Consider the following 24,325-nt stretch of genomic DNA (forward strand, 5'->3'; position numbering starts at 1 on the left):
AAACACAAGACACCTCTGCCTGCTATCACCCTAACCAACCCTAGACGACCCCTGTTCCAGCACCCACCCAAAAACAGGCACGCCATCCATCCCTGTCTCAAATAAGCAGGGGCTTTCCGCACAGCTGCAGTTCTGTCCGACACCCACAGTCTGTCTGGGCCGCTCAAATGTCATCTGCACCACTGATTTAATAAGCGAACAAGCAGGAAAAATCCCCAGCAACTTTAAATCTCAGTTCCGCTGGCCAAATATATGCACGGGTCTGTTCTTGATAGTTTTTTGCGAGCTTGTGGCTTTTGCATGGCTCCATAAGGCACTTTTGCTTTCAACCAGTTAAGTTAGCGCCCTGTAGCTGTAGACACAATAACACGACTGACTGCACCACACAAGCAGATGGTTGATAAACATCCTGTTAGACGAAGACGTGAACAGTACAACCTGCCCTCACGTAACTGGCTCAGCATGAGACATCTACCTCTACGTCTTTAGCTTGTACGATCTCAAAGTTGTAAAGCATGGCATATTTATGGAAAACAAGATATTGTTTACCTTTTTGCTGGTCTTGAGGATAGACCCAAGCCAAAGGTGGAGCCCAGTCGGTGGACACGCGCCACTCAAGTTAAAGAAACTCGAGTGGGATGCAGATGAGCGAGAGAAAAAGAGGAAGAAAACAAAACAAACAAGCACAAGTTTCTCTCAAAGGCGACTTGTGGTCTTTAAAAGAAGAGGTGTGCTTTGAAATGAGACCTTCCCTTCTTAGATGCTGGCCACATGTCAGACATTTTATGTGGCTGACAGGAAACACAGAATGAGAGAAAAGCCTCAAAGAAGCTCAAAGAAACGGGGCGAGGATGACAAAAAAGTGAGGCGGACCATTTGTTCGCTCGCTCGCTGTCTCTTCTGCTTGTCTCTCTGTATCCGAGCGTCAGACTGTTAGCGAGTCTATGATCAGTGGTGCCAGAGAACAAGTCCGATCCATCCGATAAGCGATGTCTCTCGGCCTGCCTGAGTCTGGAACTGGGTCAGGCTGCCTGCTTCCTCCAGAGACCAGTTACACAAGCGGTTACACACACACACACACGCTCCGCCACTGCAGCGATCAGGAAGCTCCTGAGAGCCACGTACTGAAAGAACAAGCTCACACAGGCTGCTATTGTATTTTCCTCCTCGTCATGTTTTTTTTTCATTTGCTGTTGAACAGTCTTTCAGTGGCTGTTTGTGTGGTGAGCAAATCAGTGTGGCACGGTTGAGAGTGAAATAAAAAGAATCTGAGCGAGAGAGAACGAGAGAGAGAGAGAGAGAGAGAGAGAGAGAGGGTGAGAGAGGAAAAGAGATGGTGGGGGGGTGCCATGGAGGCGAGTGTAAACCATGAAAAGGGCGTTGCTATGTACAGTGTAACTAATCTCCCACCATCACAGGTGGCAGAGCCGCCCCACAGTATGACTCACCCTGATGAGCAGGCCGCTAGTACGCACACACACAAAGAATTAAAGGGATAGCTCACCCCAAAAAAATAAATTATTTCACCTCTACTCATCTTCATGTCATTCCAAACCCATAAGAATTGTGTGTGAATCTTTAAAACACAAATTTAGATATTTTTAAAAAACCTTGAGAGGTTTCTATTACACATGCATAGGGAACTGGTAAATCTGGTAAACACTGAAACTGAAACGTTCACGTGTGATTCAAGGGAACCAAGGGTAGTTCTAGTAATTGGCGTACTCATGAGCTTCAATGTTTACCATTTGTGATGCACTTCCTGTATGTGTGTCAATCATTGTTTATGTATCTAAACAGAGGCCTAAATTAAATCTGTTCATCATGTAAAAAACAATGCCAGAATTTTTATTTTTGGGTGAACCATCTTTTTTTAAGACTTTTTATGTAATACATGTAAGCAGATCTTTTGTTAGAAGTCTTGCCTTTTGTTAAAAGCCATAATCTTTTTTTGCCATAATATAAATTAATAAAAAAAAACTAACCAAAAAAAAAAAAAAAAAATCCATAACATCTTCTAAATTCATCCAATAGTTTCATGTAAGGAAAACACTGAAATTTAATGTCATGATTTGCTTTATATTTAGCACTCAAATTAAATTTGCACTTATATATTTAAACTTTCTGAATCTCAGTACGTCATGAAACAACCAAAGAAATTTGGTATCACTGACATCAAATCCTGCACAATACATCTTGGCATGCTATAGACTTTATGCGTCAGAGAAACAAGTGTGCAGCCATCTTTAGAATTCTGTCTTTGAACTTACATTTTTTCTGGTAGCTCTACTTATTGTGTGCGCTGTAATGTTTGAAGCGGATGTCATAACTGTCACTAGATCAGGAAGATTTTAAAACAAGCGGTTCATTCATAAATTCGTATAACCTTACCTTAACGCTGTGGAAATACAAACAGAAGACAAAGAGCACAGCGCTAAAAGGAGCGGAGCTACATAAGGTCTATATAAGAATTCAGAATGAACGTAATTGAGATTTGATAAGTTTCAGTCCATTACTTGCACAAAAATACAGCATGAAAGAAAACTGGAAATATAGCACACAACATACATGGACTACTGCAATAGAGTGCTGTTTATTTAGGATCTATTCTCATGCTGCCAGGAAATTCAGTGTCTTATTTTATGCTCCAAAGCAAGTCAAATACAGGTTTGGGATGACATGAGGCTGAGCAAATGTCAGTTTTAATTTCTGGGTGAACTGTACCTTTAAAAAGCATATAAAGCTTTAGTAAGCAAGGCCATGGACACATTTCCTCTTCACGGGTCCAGGCGACTTTCTCAGCAGCTCTGTATTCAAACGGCCATGCTGGGCAGAAATACAAGCCTGCTGAAACCCATTAGTCACCAGACGCACTTGCAGAGAGGACACAATAATCCACATAAATTAAAATGAAGGGACAGGCGTTTGGCTCGCAGATAGGTTGTCCTTGGCTCAGACATGGTGTGTATTACAGTAGAGGATTAAAGGGAAGTGTGTGTGCCTACTGGAGCGATCAGGACACGGACAGAGAGGCAGGAGTGAGGGTGGGCTTCCTCACACTCCAGTGGCTGTGCCCACGTCAAGGGCAGGACACCATGTTCAGTCTCCTGAAGCGAAGACAGAAACTGTGAGAAAATAACACAGCTCAGTTTGCCTTGCATATACAGACACAAAGATAAGAAGTCGTGTCTTAGTGGTTAGAGAGTTTGACTCTTAACCCTAAGGTTGTGGGGTTCGAGTCTCGGGCCGGCAATACCATGACTGAGGTGCCCTTGAGCAAGGCACCGAACACCCAACTGTGTGTTCACGGTGTGTGTGTGTGTTCACTGCTGTGTGTGTGCACTTTGGATGGGTTAAATGCAGAGCACGAATTCTGAGTATGGGTCACCATACTTGGCTGTATGTCACTTCACTCACTCACTCATAAAAAGACAACCATGTCCATTTCTAAAGACTCTCTTAATAAATGGATCAGGCCTTTTTTGCACAATTAATCAGTGCACATTATTCTAAAGCAAAAAAAAAGTCAACATTATCTGTCACTAAAACTACTTTTCTGCTGATGTAACCAGGACTGTGGAAAATTATATTAACTAAGCCTATTAGAAATTTTAGCCCCTTTTATTTTCTGCCAGATAACAATCTTTATGTTCAATTGCTTAGAAAAGTAATAGTAGAATCCTCCAAAAGCCACATGATTTGAATACTATACAATATAAAATATTGGCAATCACCACCAATAATATTAGACATACACTTTTCACCAGTAGATCAATTAGAATTGCAATTAACTAAAAAATTACAATTCTCTCATTTATACACCCTCATGTCGCTCCAAACCTGTATTTCCTCTATGGAACACAAGTTCTTTTTTTTTTTTTTTTTTTTTTTTTTATTAAGAATGTTGGTAACCAAACAGTTTTGGTAACTATTGACTTTCATGGACAAAAAAAAAAAAAAAAAAAAAACTCAAAATATCATCATCAAAATGTCTATTATTTTGTGTTCCACAGATTAAATAAAGTCATACTGGTTTGGAACAATATCATATAGGGTGAGGAAATGATCAAAGAACTTCCATTTTTGATTGAAGTATCCCTATAAAAATACCTATAAATGCTTAGCAAATGCGATTTTAAGTCATTATGAATGGCTTTATAAAAGGCACAAGGACAGACATTTGCTACATAAACAGAACAAGGCACACACACACACATCAGGAATGAAGAACCAGTGAAGATAACAGCATGACATTTGAAGCCTCCTGTGTTGAAAAGCAGGAAGTGGCAGGAAATGAGTATGGGTGCGTGAGTGTTCCCTCTCTCAGACAGCATGATAAAAGCCTGCTGGAGTCCAGAGCGTCTATGCTGCAGTGTGTTCTTGGCACCCGAGCTGTCATGCTCAAAAGACCCAAAGCGCTCCACCATGATCAAAGACCATTTTCATGCACAGAAACCCAATCCCACATCTCGCACTCATTCCTTTCCTCAGTACGCTGCCAGCGCGCAGTCAAACACAGTCTCGCTTTAAAAAATTACAGACATGCTGCTGTTATTTCCCAGAAGTCTTTTATTAGTAAATGCATTACATTCTCTAAGATTGTTAGTTCTTACTCAATTTTTATTCTGTGCTGATTTTAGAAATCTGTGGTATTCTCTGAAATTAGGGTGAACATGCGTCCTCTTTCTCCCAGACATGTCATTTTTTTAGGCCAGGAATTCTAAATTGCCTAAAATGTCCAGGTTATGGCTTTGTTTTACTATAGATGTGCTCCACAGTACTCATACATTTCAGATATGCGCAGCTGCATTTCTTTGACATTCTGTGTTCCACAATTGGTTGATTAGGTACAATATACAAATCCCCACATGCTTTTGGTCAAACTACTTTTCAGTCATTACCTTCAGCAAGCGTAAAGCTGGATTCACATTAGTGGCCGAGCGATATTGTTTTTTTTGACAGCCGATGCCGATATCTTGGAAAGCAGGGGGGCCGATAGCGATATAATAGGTAATTTCTAGGGGGTAAGTATTATCCTCTGGCGCTGCCGCTCTCAGCACAGTCAAAATTAAAGTCTGGCACCTCGAACACATCGGCCAAGCAGAAAAATGTATCTATCGGCCTTGGCAATATATCGGTCGACCACTAATTCACATATCACATACACTCCATCAACAGATCACAGCATTCAAACAGAGTGTGGTGCTGAGTCTCAAAATTCATCCCAGTTACCAATCATAAAACTAACTACACAATCATGCCCACCCATTCACAAAAAAAACATCACTCAATACTAGGGCTGGGCGATATATCTAACGATATGATCATGCGCATCTAGTCAGTAAAGCCGTTTCCGTGATTACCGCTAAAATCGCCATCACCTGCTCTTAAATGGAGTGGCATTTAATAGACAGAGCCGTAGATCACTGACAAGCTACGCAATATCGCGTTTATTAACGAAGGCGATTCATCTGGGATAATGAACGCGATATTGCGTAGCTTGTCAGTGGTCTACGGCTCTGTCTATTAAATACGCTCCAGTTGAAAGCAGGTGATGGCGATTTAGCGGTAATCACGGAACCAGATTTACTGACTAGATGTGCATGATCATATCGTTAGATATATCGCCCAGCCCTAATGCAACTTCAGGTACAATAATGTATGGCTGACTCCATCTACATACCCAACTGAAAATATTAATTAACGAAAGAATTACACAAAAATTAAGCATTTTTATCTCAGTAGGGAACACATTAACCAAAGGAGTGATTTTGTGAGCTAAATTAACTACATTAAACATTTTACTACAAGACTCGTTAACATTAGTCACTGTGTTCAATGAGCTAACATTGAACTAAACTTAAGTTGCAATAAATAGTATTTTTATGCTTAGATTAATGATTGCTAACACATTAAACTATTGATAACACCCTTTTTATTTATTTATTTAAGTACAATATGGTCACCTGGAATGAATTTAAAACTAAAAAAAAAAAAAAAAAAAAAGGAAATACATAAATTATGCTGAACAAATATTTTGCAGCTGAAAATACAATCAAATGAGCCAAAATATTTGGTAAATAGACACACAAAGGACGGGGCATATTTAGAGCTTTATGATGGCTGGATCTAAGATCAGTAAAGATCCTAGTCTAAACTACTGTGTTGACAACACAGAAACAGCCATAATAGACTCAGGGAATGAAGTGAACCGAAAAGCAGGTAAAACTCGTAAAGGTAACAGCACAGGTTTTGTGTGACTGGGGAAAATGTGAAGCTTATCTAGTTCAGCCAGTAACAGGAATTTCCCGTCATCATCACACCAACAGAAACTAGCTTGTTTTTGAAAAATGTGAGGTTTGTGACGCAGACATGATTTAACAGGTTACACAGATATGCAGGACACGAGTTAATACACTTGAGGAACCAGATTTAGAAATGTTAATGACTCACATCACAATTTCTGAATAAGACTTGAATACCACGTCTCACGTCATTTCTCAGCCAATCATGTTAGCTCTGTTCATTCCCTAATGCTACATGGGCTTTTTGTTTAAAATAAATTTATATAAGAGAAATAATAGTCATTCTTTCATTTAAGCAAGGATGCATCAACTTAACCAAAAGTGACAATTTTTGTTTTTGTCAAAGAAAATTATTTCAAAGAAACTGTGTTCTTTTGAATTTTCTATTCATTGAAGTATCCTGAAAAAGAATAAGCTTCAACACTGACTTTTCTTTTAATAAATGTGCTGATACCAAACTTTTGAATGATGGTGTGTATACACACACACACACACACACACAAACAAAACATCATTCCAGGCTTTATGGGTTTTGATAATTTTTCCCTATTTTCTCCAATGCAAAACAGAAGCTCCAGACACTGTGACATTTCATTTAATCGAACGTTCCTCTTCTGTTCTGCCTGTTTTGCATAATAACTTTCACCATTCAAATTGCTCCGCTCTGATAGGGTCAGGTAGCAGCTCGGCAGCTGTGATCGCATTCATGCAATTAACGTTCCGGCAAACGCTCTGGCATAAACCTCAGCGAATGGCACTTTTATCTCCTGATTTTAAGGTCATGAAGATGAAATATGGTGCCAATTATGCGTCAGCCCAGAAAAGTGCCGTGTGCCAAGGAGGAAGAATTTCACCAGTGAAGATTTTAATCAGCAAGCTCATATGATTCCCAATCAATAAGAGAGCGTAATCTTCAGCGCAGTGAGAGCAGCTTGTGTGGATCAGGTTTGGGGACGGACAGGTGAACGTTCCAGAAATATCCCTTTTACTACAGGGCCTGTTAATCTGCCAGCTGCCCAAGAGACGGCACAGCAAACCTGTCTTCAGATGTCCTGACAAGGGCCTCGGCAGCATTTCACTGGCTGAAGTGTTGAGTGATATTGAGCTTCTCTCTCTTGATTTATCTAACCTCTCTGCTCTTTTTTTATTAAGAAATGTTAACACAAATGATTTCAGAAAATGAATGGTAGCATAAATCTAATCTACAATCTTCAGTGGTTCCTGTAGTGGTGTATGTGTTTATTAGTGATATCTCAAACACTTGTTCCGGCAAAGGAGGTGGCCACAGGGGTTGTTCAGTGTTTGACCCAGGAATCCCTCATCAGTGGTCTGCCGTAATACCACAGGCTCCATCTGCCACTGCCTCTGATTAACACCACAGACCTTAAGAGAACATCAGGCTGCTCAGACAAACAGGAAGCAGAGTCAGTGAGCAGCCAACAAACAGCTGTAAGTAGCCTGAGAGACCAAATTAAATCAAATGTCCCTTAGCTTTTAGTCAGACATCTATTTAAGGGTTTCTGAACTATTTGTGTCACTCCCAGACATGCTCCCAGGCATCAAATATTCATAGTAAAATATCTGATCTAGGATATATCCAGTAAAGGAATTTTTAAAAAAATAGATTTCAGTTTGAAACAGATAGTTGTGTATTCTGTTCATTTTCCATCTTTGTTCATGAGTCAATTCCATATCAAAGATTTTCATCTGAAGCATGTCTTATGTCGTGATGTAAATGCAATTAAAAAAACCTGATCCATATGCTAGTGTACTCCCAAATGAACTTGGGGCTATTGCTTGCATTTCGCTTCTTTTCTCAATCATAGAGCAGCTCTTACACTCTGTCTGTCTGCTGCTGGCATTGAGAGGCTCAAGGAGTAGAGCAAATCTGTGAATTGTAGCGCTGGAAGCTTTGGTTGGTTTGTGAGATTCATCTGACATTCATCTGACTGTCAATAGGCCTTTGTTTTCCTTGTGTCTCTCTCTCTCTTTCAACACATCACCTGCACTGCAAATCATAACACAAATCACATAAACGTCACCACAGGCAAATGACCATGTCAAGGCAATACAAGCCACGAGTGTCCACGCCAGAGATCTGAAAACACTGCATCATTGTGTATCGAACATTTAAATCCAAATATGCTGATTTACAAATCAACAAATACATTTCAAGAACATCATATTATAGTACATTTGTCCATAAGCCAATAGACCAGTGTTTCTTGCACTGTTACAATGTGATTTGAATGTAATGAGATGAAAAGCCTGGGTTCTGTAATATAAGAAAACAACAATAAATAGACAATATGAATTTGGATATTTAAGATGCTCAGCTTCTCGGTTCTTCAAACTTTTGCTTTGTCATTGATAGTACTTCATAAACTATATTTCAAGCCTCAAATTCTTTGTTATAATGCCACACAAACAAATCTATTGCTCTTTGTTGAGTGTGTCGATTTTGAACAGCAGTGTACAAGGGCCCTGAAGAACACACTAAACTAACAGACAAGAACAAATCAACATCAGTTAATCCACTTTTAGCCAAAAGAATCCAAATATGAGCAAAAGCATGGTCCATTAATAACATTCCCTACAGCAACATCAAATATGCTGTGATGAGTGCATGTGCATGAATATGATTGTTAGATAATCAGCATGCAGTGAATCCAGAAGTATTTTTAAGGAGCTTTTCAAAGATGAGACAGGCAGTCACTAAATGCATAGTAGAGACGCCAGGACACACTAAATTGCTTTCAAGTGGTTGCTGAGAAGATATAGGCACAAATAACAGCCAATGAGCCATCTCAGTCTGTCTCTGTGCACTGCTTCTAAAATAAGACACAAAGACACTATTTACACACTCGCTGCTGCTGTGACACTCCAGTGACTTATTACAAAATTCACAAACTCCACATCTGTTGATCGGCATTTTTGCTCCACATTAAATGTTTTACACAAAGAAATGAATGATGCTGTTGAAAAATGTGTTTAACATGATATTCACTCACATGAGATGCCATCAATTACAAATCCAAAACAATCTGTGGTTTATCTGACATGGAGTGGCTTAGCATTGATTCATGAATGCTTTTGTGGAACACATGTAGATTAGATGTAGATTTGTCTTAAATGGGAAGTATCTTGGAAAAGAGGACTGCTGTGTTGAAACAGTCTGATGTACTACGTATATATACTCCCAAGGTCCAAAAAAAAAAGAAAAACATTTACGGACACTAAGGAGCAACATTAACAAAGCAGATAACCCTCAAAAATGAAACATCTGTCATCATTTGTGGAAGTCAGTGGAAGTCAATGGTCACCAAAACTGTTTGCTTATTAACATTCAGGTGGCTTATCACCTAAAAACATGACACCATGGAAGGTTTTGGTAAAAAATTAATTTCAGTGAATCACTAGTAAATGATAACAGGATTTCCATTTTTTGGGGCGAACTATCCCTTTAAGTTAAAATACATTTTTATGTTATTTTTAGCTTTTTTTGTGGCTGCAAGAATACGATATATGCATATACATCATACCACACACATTATGAGCTGAATGACGAAGCAGTGTTTTCAGAGAACAACTCTCTAAAGGTAGCATCAGCTCTGTTCAGGAGCTCAGAGGAAGACACTGGGGCCAGACAGTCATCCCTTTGATTCCCTGTCAACAGGCCCACTTGTTGCTCTCAGGGATTGGACAGATAAAAGGGGGATTGTGGTCGCCTTGCCTCATGATATCAATTTGTGTGTGTTCTTACAAGCTGGGCTTGTAAAAATAGTGGAGCCTTTGTGAGAACCAGTGAAGCATTATGGATGGCTCTAAAGTGAACGGGGGTGTCCGGAACTTCTAGGATTTGAACTGGACAGCTTTTAAAAGTAGTAAATAAACCGTTCTGTGAGTCACCCACTGGGACTTCAACACTTGTGTTTGTGGTGATTTTTAAATTCACTTTTTATTTCACCATTTATTTTATGTAAAGTAAAATTTGTAAAGAAGAACTAGTACAAAGGTTTAAATCCGTCAAACACTGCTCCGATCTTCCACACAATGTGAATGTCTTGGGTGGAGAGCTTGATCTCCTGAGAGCCTCCGGCTACGGACAATCTCTCCACAAACTATGATGGATTATTATATCATCAACTATTGTCAAAGAGCCCTTGGAGGATCGCCTATGAAATACTTAAACAATTAATGGCTTATTTTATCGATAGCTGGATTTTTAAAGCAATTAAGCTTTAAAAATTCCTTTGCGAATTAATCAAAATCCCGCTTACAACATTAAATTTGAGGGAGGAGAGGTATTTCAGCACCAGAGAGAGAGAGGCTTTCAAATCAAAGCCAGCTGGAATATGCAAATGACAGTTTTATTATCAGCAGTGCTGTGGTGCTGATAGGGTTTTGCAGAGTGTACAATCGCAGCCGAACAAACTTCCTGAGGGAACGCTGTCTCCTCCACCAAACAACAGCCAGTTTCAGACTGGGAGCAGTTTATTGCATGAATATTTCAAAAAGCACATTTCTATTCTTGACAAGCTGCGACCTCGTTCACTCTCATTCAAACATTATACAGAGCCTTCAAGTTATCACAAACTAGTACGAAATGAGATATAGATTATAGTAAGAGCATTCTAGGTTTGATGCATCACATTTCTTGTAGTGTACACTGAAAAAATATATATATATTTTTGCTGTTTATGCTGAAGTTTTTATGGTTACCATTGGTTGGAAAAGTAGTGCTTATGATTGGCTGTATTAAAACTTTAATATACAGTATGCTGCTTCTCTCGATGGGCAATAGCTGTGCTAATGGCAGTGCAGTGATAACTTCCTACTTAAGTAAGATTTCCATTTACTCAAAAACACATTCTGAATATATTGGAATCCACTAAACATAATTGAGGTGATTTAACACAAAAACAATTAAGTTAAAGTTCAACTAAAGATTAGTTAGACTAAAAATATACATCTTAGATTAAGAAAAATTGTGTGTAATCACTTGCCTTAAAAATAAAGCCATTTTTTCAGTGTTGATTACGCAGAAGTATCTGGGGCATGTAGAAAACTCTGGACTAGTCTCCTGTTATGGCATGTTACTGGACCAAGAACAGTCAGCTCAATGACTATATAATGCTTATAATACTTATCCAATTGGCTGGTGCATGGAAACACAATAGTGTATACAAGTTATACTAACTGTCTATAGTGCTGTATATCAGGACCAAAATTTATGCTGTCAGTCACATCTGGCTATAGGACACTCCTTGCACACCGAGTCCAAAATTTAGTCCAAAAGCCAGGCCATGCATTCAGTCCTATCACAATCCTGTTTTGTTCCCATTGGCTGAGGAAAAGGCTGTGTCTGTACTGCTCTCTCTCTCTCTCGTGCTGCGGTCGCTGTCAAACCCATCATCCCCAACCTCCTCCCACCAAAAATGAGGTCACACGGAAAAAACGAAAAGTAAAGCTATAAATAATACACAGCTACCGCAGTGAGTGCATTCTGAGAACAAGATATTTTCAGGGCACCATCTCTGCACAGAAATAAAATTCTTCAGGCAGATGAAAACATCTGTTCTGTGTTCCCAAAGCATTTTAGATGTTCTGTGCATCTGCTGTTGCATAAGACAACAGAATCTAAAGCTTTAGAGAAGCTATTTAGGTATGGATATGAACAGAAACAAATCAAATATGAAATCAAAATTCAACTATTTGACTTTCTTAATACTTGTTCCTGGATTTATCATGCCAGATTCATCAGTGCACAATAAAACTGTCTTGTGTTTTCATAACTAACCTCTGAAAACAACCTTTCCACTGACATCACCTTAAGTACATACAATATATATATAGCTATTATGACTGTTTCAGCAAACTTGCTTTCGGGTCTGGCTCGATTCTAGCATGAAATGGTCACTTTTAAAATTTCTGATGTATAAAATTGCATGTTTTTTTTTATTTTTTTTTTGAGCATCCTGTTTCACTGAAAAATGTTACAGAAATTGATTATGAATGTGGTTTCATATTGATACACTGATGCAAAGGAAACAATGCACACTTAAGGCAAAGCCTACAATTGTTTAGAACACATAAAACAAAATAATCGAGTGATACAAAACATTTAATGAAAAGTATAGAGCAGTACTTGATCTTTTCCATCAAGAATTAATTGCATGGCAAAATCGGACATTGCAGAATGGAGCCAGACCTTATGTGGGTTTGCTAAAACAAATGCCTAAAAAGGTATTTAACTATTGGGTAACATTAGCCAGTAGCTAGGTAACGGCAGAGGATAAAGAAAGGCTTGCAGTGGCAGATGAAATATTGATGAAAGATTACGAACACACACATTGTTTTCTTAGGAATAACATGCACTGATGAATCATACACAATAGGACCAGAAACATGTAATAAGAGCATAAATAAAGTCCATTTTGATTTCATGTTGACTTCAAATACTGTATTAACAAAACCAGAAAGAAAACACTTTATTGCACACATTAAAACCAAAATAAGACAGGAGATAATCACAACACACTTTTTTCTACAGAAATAAGCCCTTTAATTTGAAAGTCTCATTGATTTCAGCTTGTTTTTCCACTCTCTCTCTCTCTCTCTCTCTCAAAGCAGCTCAGCTCTAACATGAAAGGCTCAGAATGAGGACAGAACAGCCTGCCAAATAACATTTTTCTGAAGCTGGAGGCAAGTGGCCAAAAAGAAATCTGTAAAGAAAGAGGAAGGGCAAGCGTGCATTACATTTATAATAAGACGGGCACTCTGCTCTCTCTCACCCTCTCTGAACACGGGCCGGCAGTATTAATTCATGTCTTTAGATTGGAGGCGCAGTGGTCTGGGTGCACTGCAGTCTGATCAAATGAACAGGGGGAGGACTTGACCTTCATCGGGTCAGTTGGCCCATAGATCTAGCACCTTCAGCCTGTATGATGTAATATCTGGCAGAAAGACAAAATAAACGACCCCTAACCCAGAAAGCAGTGTTGTTTACAGGCTAACGCACATCTGCAGTGTTCACTGGTCTTTAGCTGTTTACATCACCTTAGCTTTATTCAGATCTCTTTGAATCTATGAGCAAAAGCAAGCCTTTAAAGTCAACATGAACTCAAAACTGGCCCTATTCACTTTTTATTTACTTTCTTAATGGATGATTTGTGTTACAAATAACAAAAATGGTTTGTATTTATAATCCTTCTTCAAAATGTAACTATATACTACAACTTTCCATTTCTGATGTCACTTAGGCCACACATACTATTGGATTCCTTGTTGATTAAAGAAATGTCTTCTTCTTGAATATCAAGTTACACACAGAAACCTGGTTGACATACAGTGTGTGTTACTCTGACTCTCTATTTAAACTGACTCTCTATTTTGATTGTTGCAAAGTGCTCTGATCCTGCAGTATCCTGACTCATAGATGCACCAAATTTACACCATGGCCTCTCTTATTTCCTGATCCCAGCGTGGTGCTAGAGCACAGCGCTAATTTGTTGCATTTGCAGGAGAAATCTGTAACACTCATGTCACCTGTGCCATGTACTCACCAGACATGTGTCTGGACAACAAAGTCCCACTTCATTAAATGAAAGAATAAGAAAACTGTGATGTAATATCGCTGGTTACATCACTGGCTTCCACTTGCATAATAGGGTGGCACAACAGTGCAGATTGGCCTTGATCTAATGCTGACCCAAACACTTGCGTACCAGTGAACTTACTTAAGAACATGCTTTTCACCTGACCGCCTGCCCGTGTAGAAATAGCAAAGCTGACGAACTCCGGTGACACTGCAACCTCAGCTGATAAGCTTCTAATGTGCTATTCTTAATGAACATGAAAAACAAATGACTCAAACAGTACCAACTCACTACAAGGCCTAACAAAGCACTAATAATAATAATAAATAACAAATTCACCTATAAATGACAATTCTGCCATTATCTATTCATTTTCATTCTGTTCCAAACCAGTTTGATTTTATTTCTTCTGGAGCACAAAAAGAAAGCAAACTGATCATGCTACTCTTTTCCAAACAATAAAAAGGACTTTAATAAATGTTAATGATTTTTGTATATCTCATAACCGATTGTCAGCTACAGTGGCAGAGAAGATTATCAGTCAAATACTTCTTTTTGACTTAATTTTGGTCTGTTCCTTACACACTACACTACAGCTTGGAAAAAAATTAACTACAGTGAACAAAAAAATTACTAATAAATTTCACAATTATTTTCAAAGAATCAGCAATTACCTTTGAAATAACTGAAAATTTGAAGTATAACGACTTAAATATTATTTTGTCAAAACAATACTTAATGTTCATTTGCAAAAAAAAAAAATGTTTTTCATAAAGTCAGAGATGGACAGTCCCTGTTCAATATTCATTTCCTTTGTATTGGAACAACAGAAAGAAACTTGAAAATCATTTTGTGACAGCACACGGATGAGTATACATGATGACAATTGTCTTTTTTATCTAAACTACCCCTTTAAACAGTTGTGTAGGACACGTGAGACGACACATGCGAGCGTTTTTTGCATCACAGCAGTGCAATGCGGCCCGTTTTTGAGCAGGTGTGTGAGCGTATTTATTTCCCTGCCTCGTCTGTCACTCACTGGCTACGTCTTTCTTGCCCGATAATCCTCTCTTCCTGTTTCCCTCTGCGCTGCAAGCGTGTTGCACAGATTTGAAGCGTGTGACATTAATAAGAAAGTCTCTTTTTCATAAAAGGACTCCAGCAGAGATGAGCTCATGGGGCTTAGCAGAGGCGTGTGTACAGCACATGTGGCCGAGAGACAGAATAAGCAGCAGGGACAGACAGAGAATGCTAGAGCCCTGCTATGAATGTCTTTCAGTCAGTGACCTTCTATAGGGCAGGTGTGTGTAATCATAGTCTGAAGACTTCAGCACATATCTGTTGCATCTGTAGAGATGCTAATGTGATCTATTAACTGTATGGTTAATTTTCACAAGCAGCATTACACTGTGTCCTAATCAGGCATAATGTGATAAGATTTCAGCAATGAGCAATTAGTCTGTTCACACAGAACATGAAAATATAACGTGATGAGACACAATCAATCACAAACTACAGGCAATAAGAACAATTATGCCTGATTGCTTCATTATTTATTTTCCAGTGGAATTTAATGGATTTGTCATATATTATCTAATATTTCACAACTTTCTAGCCCACGATTAACATGCATTAGGAGCATTATTTTAAATCAGTGTAAGTGAAGCAGCCTTGCACAATGTTTCTGAATCCAAACAACCAATAATATGCAAGTAATACATGATGAACAAAAATGAAATTTGAGAAACATGGAAGAGATGTTATGTGTCATGTTGTGGCCGACTATTTACCACATATTGATGTTTCATAGAGACCTGGACAGCGAGTTCTCTTCAGCACAGTGGATGTACTGAACTTTGCTATCCCTGTCCTGGAAGTCAGTCGGAGCTGCACACTGCTGTCAGGACTGAGATAGAGGAATGAGGTAACAAAAGGAGAGAACAAGCTATGCCCTAAAGCCTAGTGCACTGTCCTCCACTACATGACAGACAGAAGAGAGGGATTCACTTGTTACAATGGAGTTGCTGTTGCACCAAGCAGATAAAGGAGTATTTATTAATCAATAAATACACACTCAAAAAAAAACTATGAATAAAAAACCATCACAACAAGCATCAACAAATTACAGTTCTACAGATGCATGGCATCTCTGTATGATAAATATTGACAAAAGGATGAATAGGCCTCTGTGTCCTTGTCTAGCCATCTATAATCTGTCTGAACCGTCTCACAGTTTGCATAATGTTGTAAACTATTCAATACTGCATCTTGTACTGCACTGTATGGCGTGTATCATGCATTTTTGCACAGATGTACTTAAAACATTTTGACAAATTAAAGCATCCATTCGATTCAATTCTATTTGGATTCCATTATTTTTCTTACAGTTTGTTTCAATAATCATTTATCAGTAAAACTTCATGTATCATGATAAATTTATTCTTCAGAAAATAATCCAGAATTCTGTAGAAAGGTATTTTTTTTTATTTCTTCTCTGTTTTAATTTAGTGAGAGGTTGTGAAACCTATTCACACCATGCATTTGTATCTGTACTATGTTTGTCCCTTTTTTATGATTCACTTTTTTTTGTGTGTGTGTGTGTGTGTGTGTCTCTACTAAATCCAAAACAATGTTTTTCTCAATATCCAACAAAATATAATTTTTCAGTGAACATGTAAATGAACTTGAAAGATTTACATTCAAGCCTTCTGGAACTGTATATGTACCAATGAATCTACCACCCAACATAATAAATGCATGAGAAGGGTGTAAAGACTACAATGCCAAGTCTTTGAAGAGGCTTGTCTAGTACTATCAGAGTTACAAAAGTTCAGCCCTTCATGTCCTATGGACCTTCCGGTATGTAAACACTACTATCTGTGACCTTTACACTGCTTATTCCCACACACAACACATTTCAGTCAATCATGTTAAATAGGGATGCACCGATCATGATTTTTCATGGCCGATTCCGATACCGATTTTTTACAAGCAAACTGGCCGATTCCGATACCGATTTCTGATTTTTTTTTTTTCTTTAAGCAACAAACAAGACAGAAGGAAAGTATGCATTAACAAGATGTTTATTTTGTATTTAATAGGCCAAACTGGCTTTTGGCTATTGAAAACAATAACCGTAACCATCTGAAATTAACGGCAGTAACTGCACAGTAAGTAGCCTACATTCAATACAAACATAGATGGTACAGACATCAGCATTTAGCTTTTGTTTTTGAATTGGGTAGAAACTACATAGAACTGGCCTTAAATGAAAAGATTAACTGAAACCATGTGAAATTAAAGGCAACAACACAATCAACACACATTCAAGAAGATGTTTCTTAATCAGCATTCAGTATTTGTATTAGTTTTTAAATTTGGTTTTAAATAAAAAGGTCTTTACCAGTGAGACTAAATAAAAGTATGCTATATAAATAAATTATTCCAAAATGTTAAAATCAAATAATGTTGGTGCGAATAAAACAGAGGCAAAATGTTTCATTCATCCAATTAAAAAAAATAAAATAAAAATTAGGGTAATGATTCACATCTATATTTGTTTACTTGAGCCAATGAAAAATAAATAACTATTGTCTCAAGTTAAAAAAATATAGAAGTGAATCATTACCCTAAAATTGTTTAATTGGATGAATTAAACTTTTTTCAGTATGCTACAGCAGGTGATTTTTAAATAAAATTAAGTCGATGTAATTTTAAGGTAAAAAAAAAATTAATCATCCTATACAGAAGTGACGTTTACTTCTGGCTTTTCAAATGTGTATGCAAGTCCTACTTTACAAAAAAAAAAAAAAAAAATCAGTTTTGTCACAGTTTAGTCCGTTTCGTTTCTCATCCAACACGCAAGAAGTTGAGCTGAACAACCCTTCACTGTCTCGCGGACAGGTACAGTACGCTCGCGCAGCTTCAGGGAGCGGAGGAAAGGGGCTCTTATTTGTGCGCCAGTACACCAGCGGCTGTTCACTTCCTGCTATCTGTGCCTCAGACATGTAACTCTGCACTTCCAGTGCTGAACGGCTGCCCGTGCCCTGCGCACAGATTTCGAAATACTTCTACACAAATGACATGATAGCGAATGATTACAATGCAATGTAGTCTGTGCACGCTGGCGCACTTCCGGAAAAACCGGCGAAAAAATACCAAAAACCGATTTATGGCCGGTCAACCGGTGCATCCCTAATGTTAAAGCACTAGATTGGTTCTTGAGTGAAAACACTGTAGGCCTCAGTAGAGAGACATTTGAACATACAGGAACACAATGGCAACACAACTCTATATTGCAAAACTACTTGACTGTTTATAGCATTGCAAAATGTAAACTAGGCCTATATTATCATCCAGATCTTTATTTAAAGCTGGATGCATAAGCATATATAAAATAAAATAGCTTTTTAAAATTCAAACACTTTTTGTGGTCCCTGCTGCATTCAGTCATGCTCTAAACTAGCTAAAACACAAAACGTGTTCTGTGTGAACAGCCCCTTGCACTACCGCTGGATGAACTGTCTAAAAGGCTTCAAGCAAGTCTGGTTTTTGTAAACGGAAGTCTCTCTATAAATAAACCCTAATGGGAGAAGTTGTTTTAGAGACCCACCGCAAAACTGCACCTCCCACTGTGAAGATACAGGCCTGACCCCACATACTGAATCCTTTCATTAATATCCTTCCTGCACACACTACCAGCAGGTCTAATAAAAAGAGGAGAGCATTATGCAACGTGCCCTCAGAATGACACTTTATACGACACACATGCACACACATGAGAGTAGAGATAACACACAGGTAAGCCACAGAGGTCTCACTTCCTGCCACACAGCTGCTGCTGATGCGGGGGTGCTTCCTCTGGCATCACAAGAAAGAAGACAAAAAGAGAAACAGTACTATTATGACAGGAAGTAGCCCTTAGGGCGACAGACAGGGTTTTTTTCACGTTGTTCTTTTTAAATGGGAGTCTCAGTGAAGGGTCACTGTACAGAGTTCAACAATTCGTTATGTTTTTTCTTTCTGCTGGCTCAGACAGGCCAGGAGTTTAGATTTTACCCTGCCAAAATTTAAATGGGTGCAACACTATTTTTTTAATCACTGTATTTCCATGTGTCAGAATGTTTCTGTGAGGGAAAAAAAAAACAAAATCAATCTTTATTTTCTAGTAGTAGCTAGGTGTTGTACAGCTATAATGTAGCTGTACAACAGACTATACATTTAATAAAAACTGCACTCTATAAAAATATTTCTGGAAAATGAAGTCATGTAATGCAAAATAAACAAAATGTTTAAGCTTGCACGGCATAAAAACAACCAACACCACATGATTACTGTTAAAACTCACATGTACACTACTGTTCAAAAGTTTAGGGTCAGTGAGATTTTTATTTGTTTATTCTTTTAACGTGACAGTAATATATAATGTTACAAACATTTTTAATTTAATAAATGTTTTTTAATTTATTCAATTATTTAATTTTGAAGAATCTTTGAAAAAAATTAGCACTCTTTCCACAAAAATATTAATCAGCACAACTTTCTCAACACTGATAAAAAAATAATAAATATTTATTGAGCACAAAATCGCATATAAGAAATATTTTCTGGAAAAATGCAACAAGGATCATGTGACGTTGAAGACTACTGGCTGCTGAAAATTCTGCTTTGCATCACAGGAATAAATTACATTTTACAATGTACTAAACCAGAAAACACTCATTTTAAATTGTAATAATGTTTCACAGTATTACCATTTTTTCTGTATTTTCAATTATATAACTAATAATTAAAATGAAATAAATGCATTCTTAGTGAGAGTTAGTGAGTGACTTCACTTAGTGAGTGGCTTCAAAAACATTAACAAATTTATTATCAAACCCACTTTTGAACAGTAGTGTACATATCAGAGAGTCTGTTTATTAAATGAATTGCATTCATCTATACTGATTGATTTTAACCACACATTCAGTCACTTCACACTCTACAGTAACGATTTAGATGTTCATACAGCAGCAGAATATGGTCGTTGGTCCTGTTTAGAATGCTAAATACAGTTACGCTCATACATATCTGAAATTTTCAAGAGTCACAGCATTTTTGAGGTGAAGTTCCACATCACTGACACACGTATGACATACGTATACAAGCGCAAGCCTCAAGCCTCAACATTCACTATTTGTGTTTTATAGTAGGTACTGTAGGTCGACGGGCTCATTTTCCATGACTCTAGAATTCTTTAGGCTGAGGAGCCGATTAAGAAACCCGAATCAGAGAGCACCGATGCAAATCAAAACCAAATGTGCAGAGGGGGGTTTTGGTGAAGTCATATCACATACCCACCCATCAGCCGGGCTTCATTACTCACAGAGACAGTCCTTTCAGTGAAGGCAGGATAGAGCCGCCCCAGGCCATCCCTGTATACGCTGCTGTTTATGATTGCTGCAATTAAGCAGCCAGCTGTGCTGCTGGCAGTGAAAGATCATCTGTGTACTCTGCTCCGTCTCAATGTACCACGAGTACATACCTCTTCTCTCACACCGTCTCACAAAAGACACATGGATGACACTTTGCCCTCTGCATTGCCAACATACAATCTGACAGGGCTGGCAAACTCAGTGTCCTGAAAACGTCATATGACACAGACAGAAAGACATATGATACTAGAATAAGAGAGAGACTATTTTCCCCTCTGGCTTATTTTTATAGCGAGTCAAAAAGCAACCAGAAGCAAAGGTCACAAGACATGAAGCATCTTTAACCAATAGCACCACATGAACACAGACAGGAACCAGACAAACAGAAAACATTGTTTCAGACAGAGAAAATAATTTCTAGTCGTGTTTCTAGCCCACAGGATTTTGGACCTCAGACTTTCTGTGAAAGAAAATTTTGTACAAGTTAATACTATTATTTCTAAACTTTATAATTTTCTTAAAATTTATAATAATAATGTTTATATTATTGTATTATTATTATTATTATTATTATTATACTTCTGTCTTACAAATTCTGATGATAATAATAATAATAATAATAATAATACTTTTCTATTATTGTACATTTATTACCTATAAAACAAAAACTTAATTGTGAAATAAAAATGAACAATTTATAATAAGTAAAAAAAAATTTGCTCATTCAGAGTGTTTTTCAAAAAAAGTTAAATACTAAAAATAGCATAATGCAAAAATTCTGTTTCTTGTTGGTAGGGCTGCACAATTAATCCAATGTTCATGGGCATCTTGTCAGTAAAGCCGGTTCTGTAATCAGTAGTAAATGTCCAACACATGCTTTCAGAGGGAGCAGCATTTAATACACAGACAAAAAAAAAAAAAAGCAGACAATTGCAGGTTTTTACCTAATCGCGACAGCGATTTAATTGCGATTTATCGCACAGCCTACAAGTGGCAAACACTTTTTTTAAGAAAAAATAAGCAGTAAAGATTATAGTGAACACATGGTGTATGTTCTCTGGGTGTTTGCTGATCTGAAGCTGTGCCACATGAGAAATACTAAACCAATCACTACTTGTTATCAACACAGCTGTTCGGCAAGATCACAAAAAGACTAAAAATAACAACATGCGTGTTATACAACATTCATTTCACTGTCTAAGCTACCAAACCTTTGTGCTTTAATCAGCGTTTACAGTTTACAAGATTATCTGGAGAACTCATATTACTCAGTTTTACTGTGCAACAGCAGAAAACAGAAAAGGGAAGAAAAGGTTTTTCCTTTTGCTTCTGTGGCGTAAGGCATCTACCACACTCTTTTCACACCATAATAATCAAGCCAAAACATTGTAGCCAAACCGTTTAGTAAAGTCACTCACGTGGGCTGATGAAAATAATGGGTTTTAAGATTATAATCCATAGCATTGTTCCTTGTGTTGAATGATTTCATCCTTCTTCGCAATGAACGCAGACAGCTTTCACTAAACAAAGACAGCCAGGCAGGGGTCTGTGCGCTTATCAGCAGTAAATTTCGCCCTCGAGGCTACAGGTCAAGCAGGGCTAAACACAATTAAGCCATCAGGAGTTAGCTACATCAGCGTGGATACGTAAAATACAGCGCTGGACAAAGGAGATTTATAAGATGTCGTAAATACATGATGGCCTTGCGGAGCATGTGTAGGAGGAGCTGTGGTTGTGGAAGAACAAACATCCACAGTCATCGCTGATAATCAGACAGGAAGATTGACAGTTGCAAACAAGTTGCACCACATCTGTCGCAATGTGAACTCATCACAAATTGACAACCAACAGGCACACAAAGTGAGTGCTGATGCTATACTTTTTTGAAAGAAGTCTTTTATAATCACCAAGACTATTCATGTAATCAAAAAAAAACAGTAAAAACTGTAATATTGTGAAATATTATTAAACAGTTTAAAATAACTATTTTTTTATAATACATTTTACATTTAATTTAATCCTGTGATGCAAAGCTGAATTTTCAGCATCATTACTCCAGTTGTCACATGATATCATTCTAATATACTGATTTGCTGCTTGAGAAATACTTATAAATGTTTGAAAAAGTAGTGCTGCCTAATATTCATCTTTGATGAACAGACAGCTTCAAAGAACAGCATTTATTTGAAATAGTGATCTTTTGTAACATTTAGGTTTTTACTGTCACTTTTAATCAATTTAATACATCCTTGCTGAATAAAAGCATTTATTTCTTTTAAAAATATTTTGAATGGTAGTAAATATATTATTTTTTTTGCAACTGAGAAAAACAATTGTCATGTGAACAACCAGTCATTCTTCATCAAGGTTCTTGGTAAAAAAAAAAAAAAAAAAAAAAAATCGAACCGTACCGTTTTCCACACACGGCTCGGCACACACCAAGACCATGATTCAACTTAAATCTTACAATGCATTAACAACACGTAAAACAAACAGCATAGACTGTAAAAAAAATATGGACGTAGTATCCGTGACGTCACCCATAGACTTCTCAATAGCGGTTTTTGAAGCTCAAAGTGTGCAGAGCGGGCCGTCGCCATCTTGGCAGCGCGTCTCCGCGCGACTCTCCGGATAATCGAAAATTGGGCAAAAAGGCGGGAGCTGGTTGCTGAAGCCACGCCCACCTAGCGCGACGGCATTGTCAGCAGCGGCAATCCACCTGTCACTCAAGTGACCACGCCCTTAATTATGCAGAACTTTAAGGCTTAATATAATTTAAACGGATGAGTTATAAAAAAAATCACCCCCCTCATAGTTGTCATGAAGGGCAAAATTAGCAATATAGACCAAAATCATTTTTTGAACCAGGCTGTAAACATGTTTTTTCTGCTGTAAAGTTGGGCATTTTAACATGGGGAGTCTATGAGACTGACTCCCTTTTGCAGCCAGCCTCAAGCGGCCAGTCGATGAATTACAGTTTTAGTCAAACCCATTCTGGATTCCAATACATTACAAAAACAGCGAGAAAAAATTATAAATAACAACACGTAAAACAAACAGTGTTCAGCTAATGCATGTTTCTGTTGATGGATACGCATTCAATATACAAATACAAAAAAAAAACATCAATAAAAATCGCTCACTGCTCTTGACTGAATAGCTTTTGTAACTTTAATAAAGATTGATCTTTAATTTATACAGTCAAATATGCAAGGTTATTTTACATTTGATTACTTTATTCAATTTCTGAAACTAAAAACTAATGTTTAAACCTACCTAAAAACAACTTTTGGCTGACAAACCACAAATCATTTACAAATGGGACTACGCTGGATGTTTGTTGTTGCATTCAACTGGGAATAACTACACAATCCAAAAATGGGCCGGAAACACTGAAAAAAAACATGCTCAGGTCACGTTCAGCCAAAAGATCCAGTGCTCCAATCTGAGCAAAGGAGAAAAAAATCAGCTAAAGCTCAGGCTGGGGCACATATATCAACAGACCTACAGAGAAAGGAGAGAGAGGCAGTGCTGAGTAAGGGGATCTGGTGGCAGTAAACTCTCCTTCAATGGCAGCCATAAATAATGGAGCTGTGAAGGCAATTGTGTGTGAGCGAGAGACACAGGAAACTTAAAAGAGGGAAAGACGATGGCAAAATAACAGCTTTCAAAGAAGACCAGAGAACAGCACAATCACGCGAGGCTTGTGGGTAAACTACTGTTTGGTCAGGCGTTGAGTAAAGTAATTAGGCTGTTATTAAGCTATTTGACAACTATACTTACTATATTACTACTACTATACTACTATACACAAAAAGCATGAACAATTCTAATTCACAATAATAGTGCCTCTTTTCGCTGAACATCATCAGGCATTGTCAACAGACCTGACTGCAGTCTATTGACAACATCATTATCTCTTCTCCAGTTAAATCACTCAGAAAACAAAGTTAGAATCACAGATTTTGACTATTCCATCCAAAGACAACAGATAATTACACTTCTA

At 37.7% G+C, this 24,325-nt stretch overlaps 1 protein-coding gene across 5 annotated transcripts in view; it reads right to left on the minus strand.

Annotated features, from left to right (window-relative positions):
• The window catches only part of LOC109100035 (probable JmjC domain-containing histone demethylation protein 2C), a 128,647-nt gene that overhangs the window by 48,409 nt on the left and 55,913 nt on the right, over nucleotides 1-24,325 (minus strand). The window contains exon 1 of one of the 5 annotated variants that reach the window (XM_042735084.1): nucleotides 21,738-22,237. The exons of 3 other annotated variants lie outside the window; for them this stretch is intronic. The gene's annotated coding sequence lies outside the window, so the exon portion shown is untranslated. Of the gene's footprint in view, nucleotides 1-549; nucleotides 1,835-21,737; nucleotides 22,238-24,325 lie in introns of those variants that run through there. One more of the 5 variants, XM_042735083.1, reaches the window with a different exon arrangement.

The sequence above is a fragment of the Cyprinus carpio genome, chromosome B12 (genome assembly GCF_018340385.1).
Source record: "Cyprinus carpio isolate SPL01 chromosome B12, ASM1834038v1, whole genome shotgun sequence".
Taxonomy (NCBI): domain Eukaryota; kingdom Metazoa; phylum Chordata; class Actinopteri; order Cypriniformes; family Cyprinidae; genus Cyprinus; species Cyprinus carpio.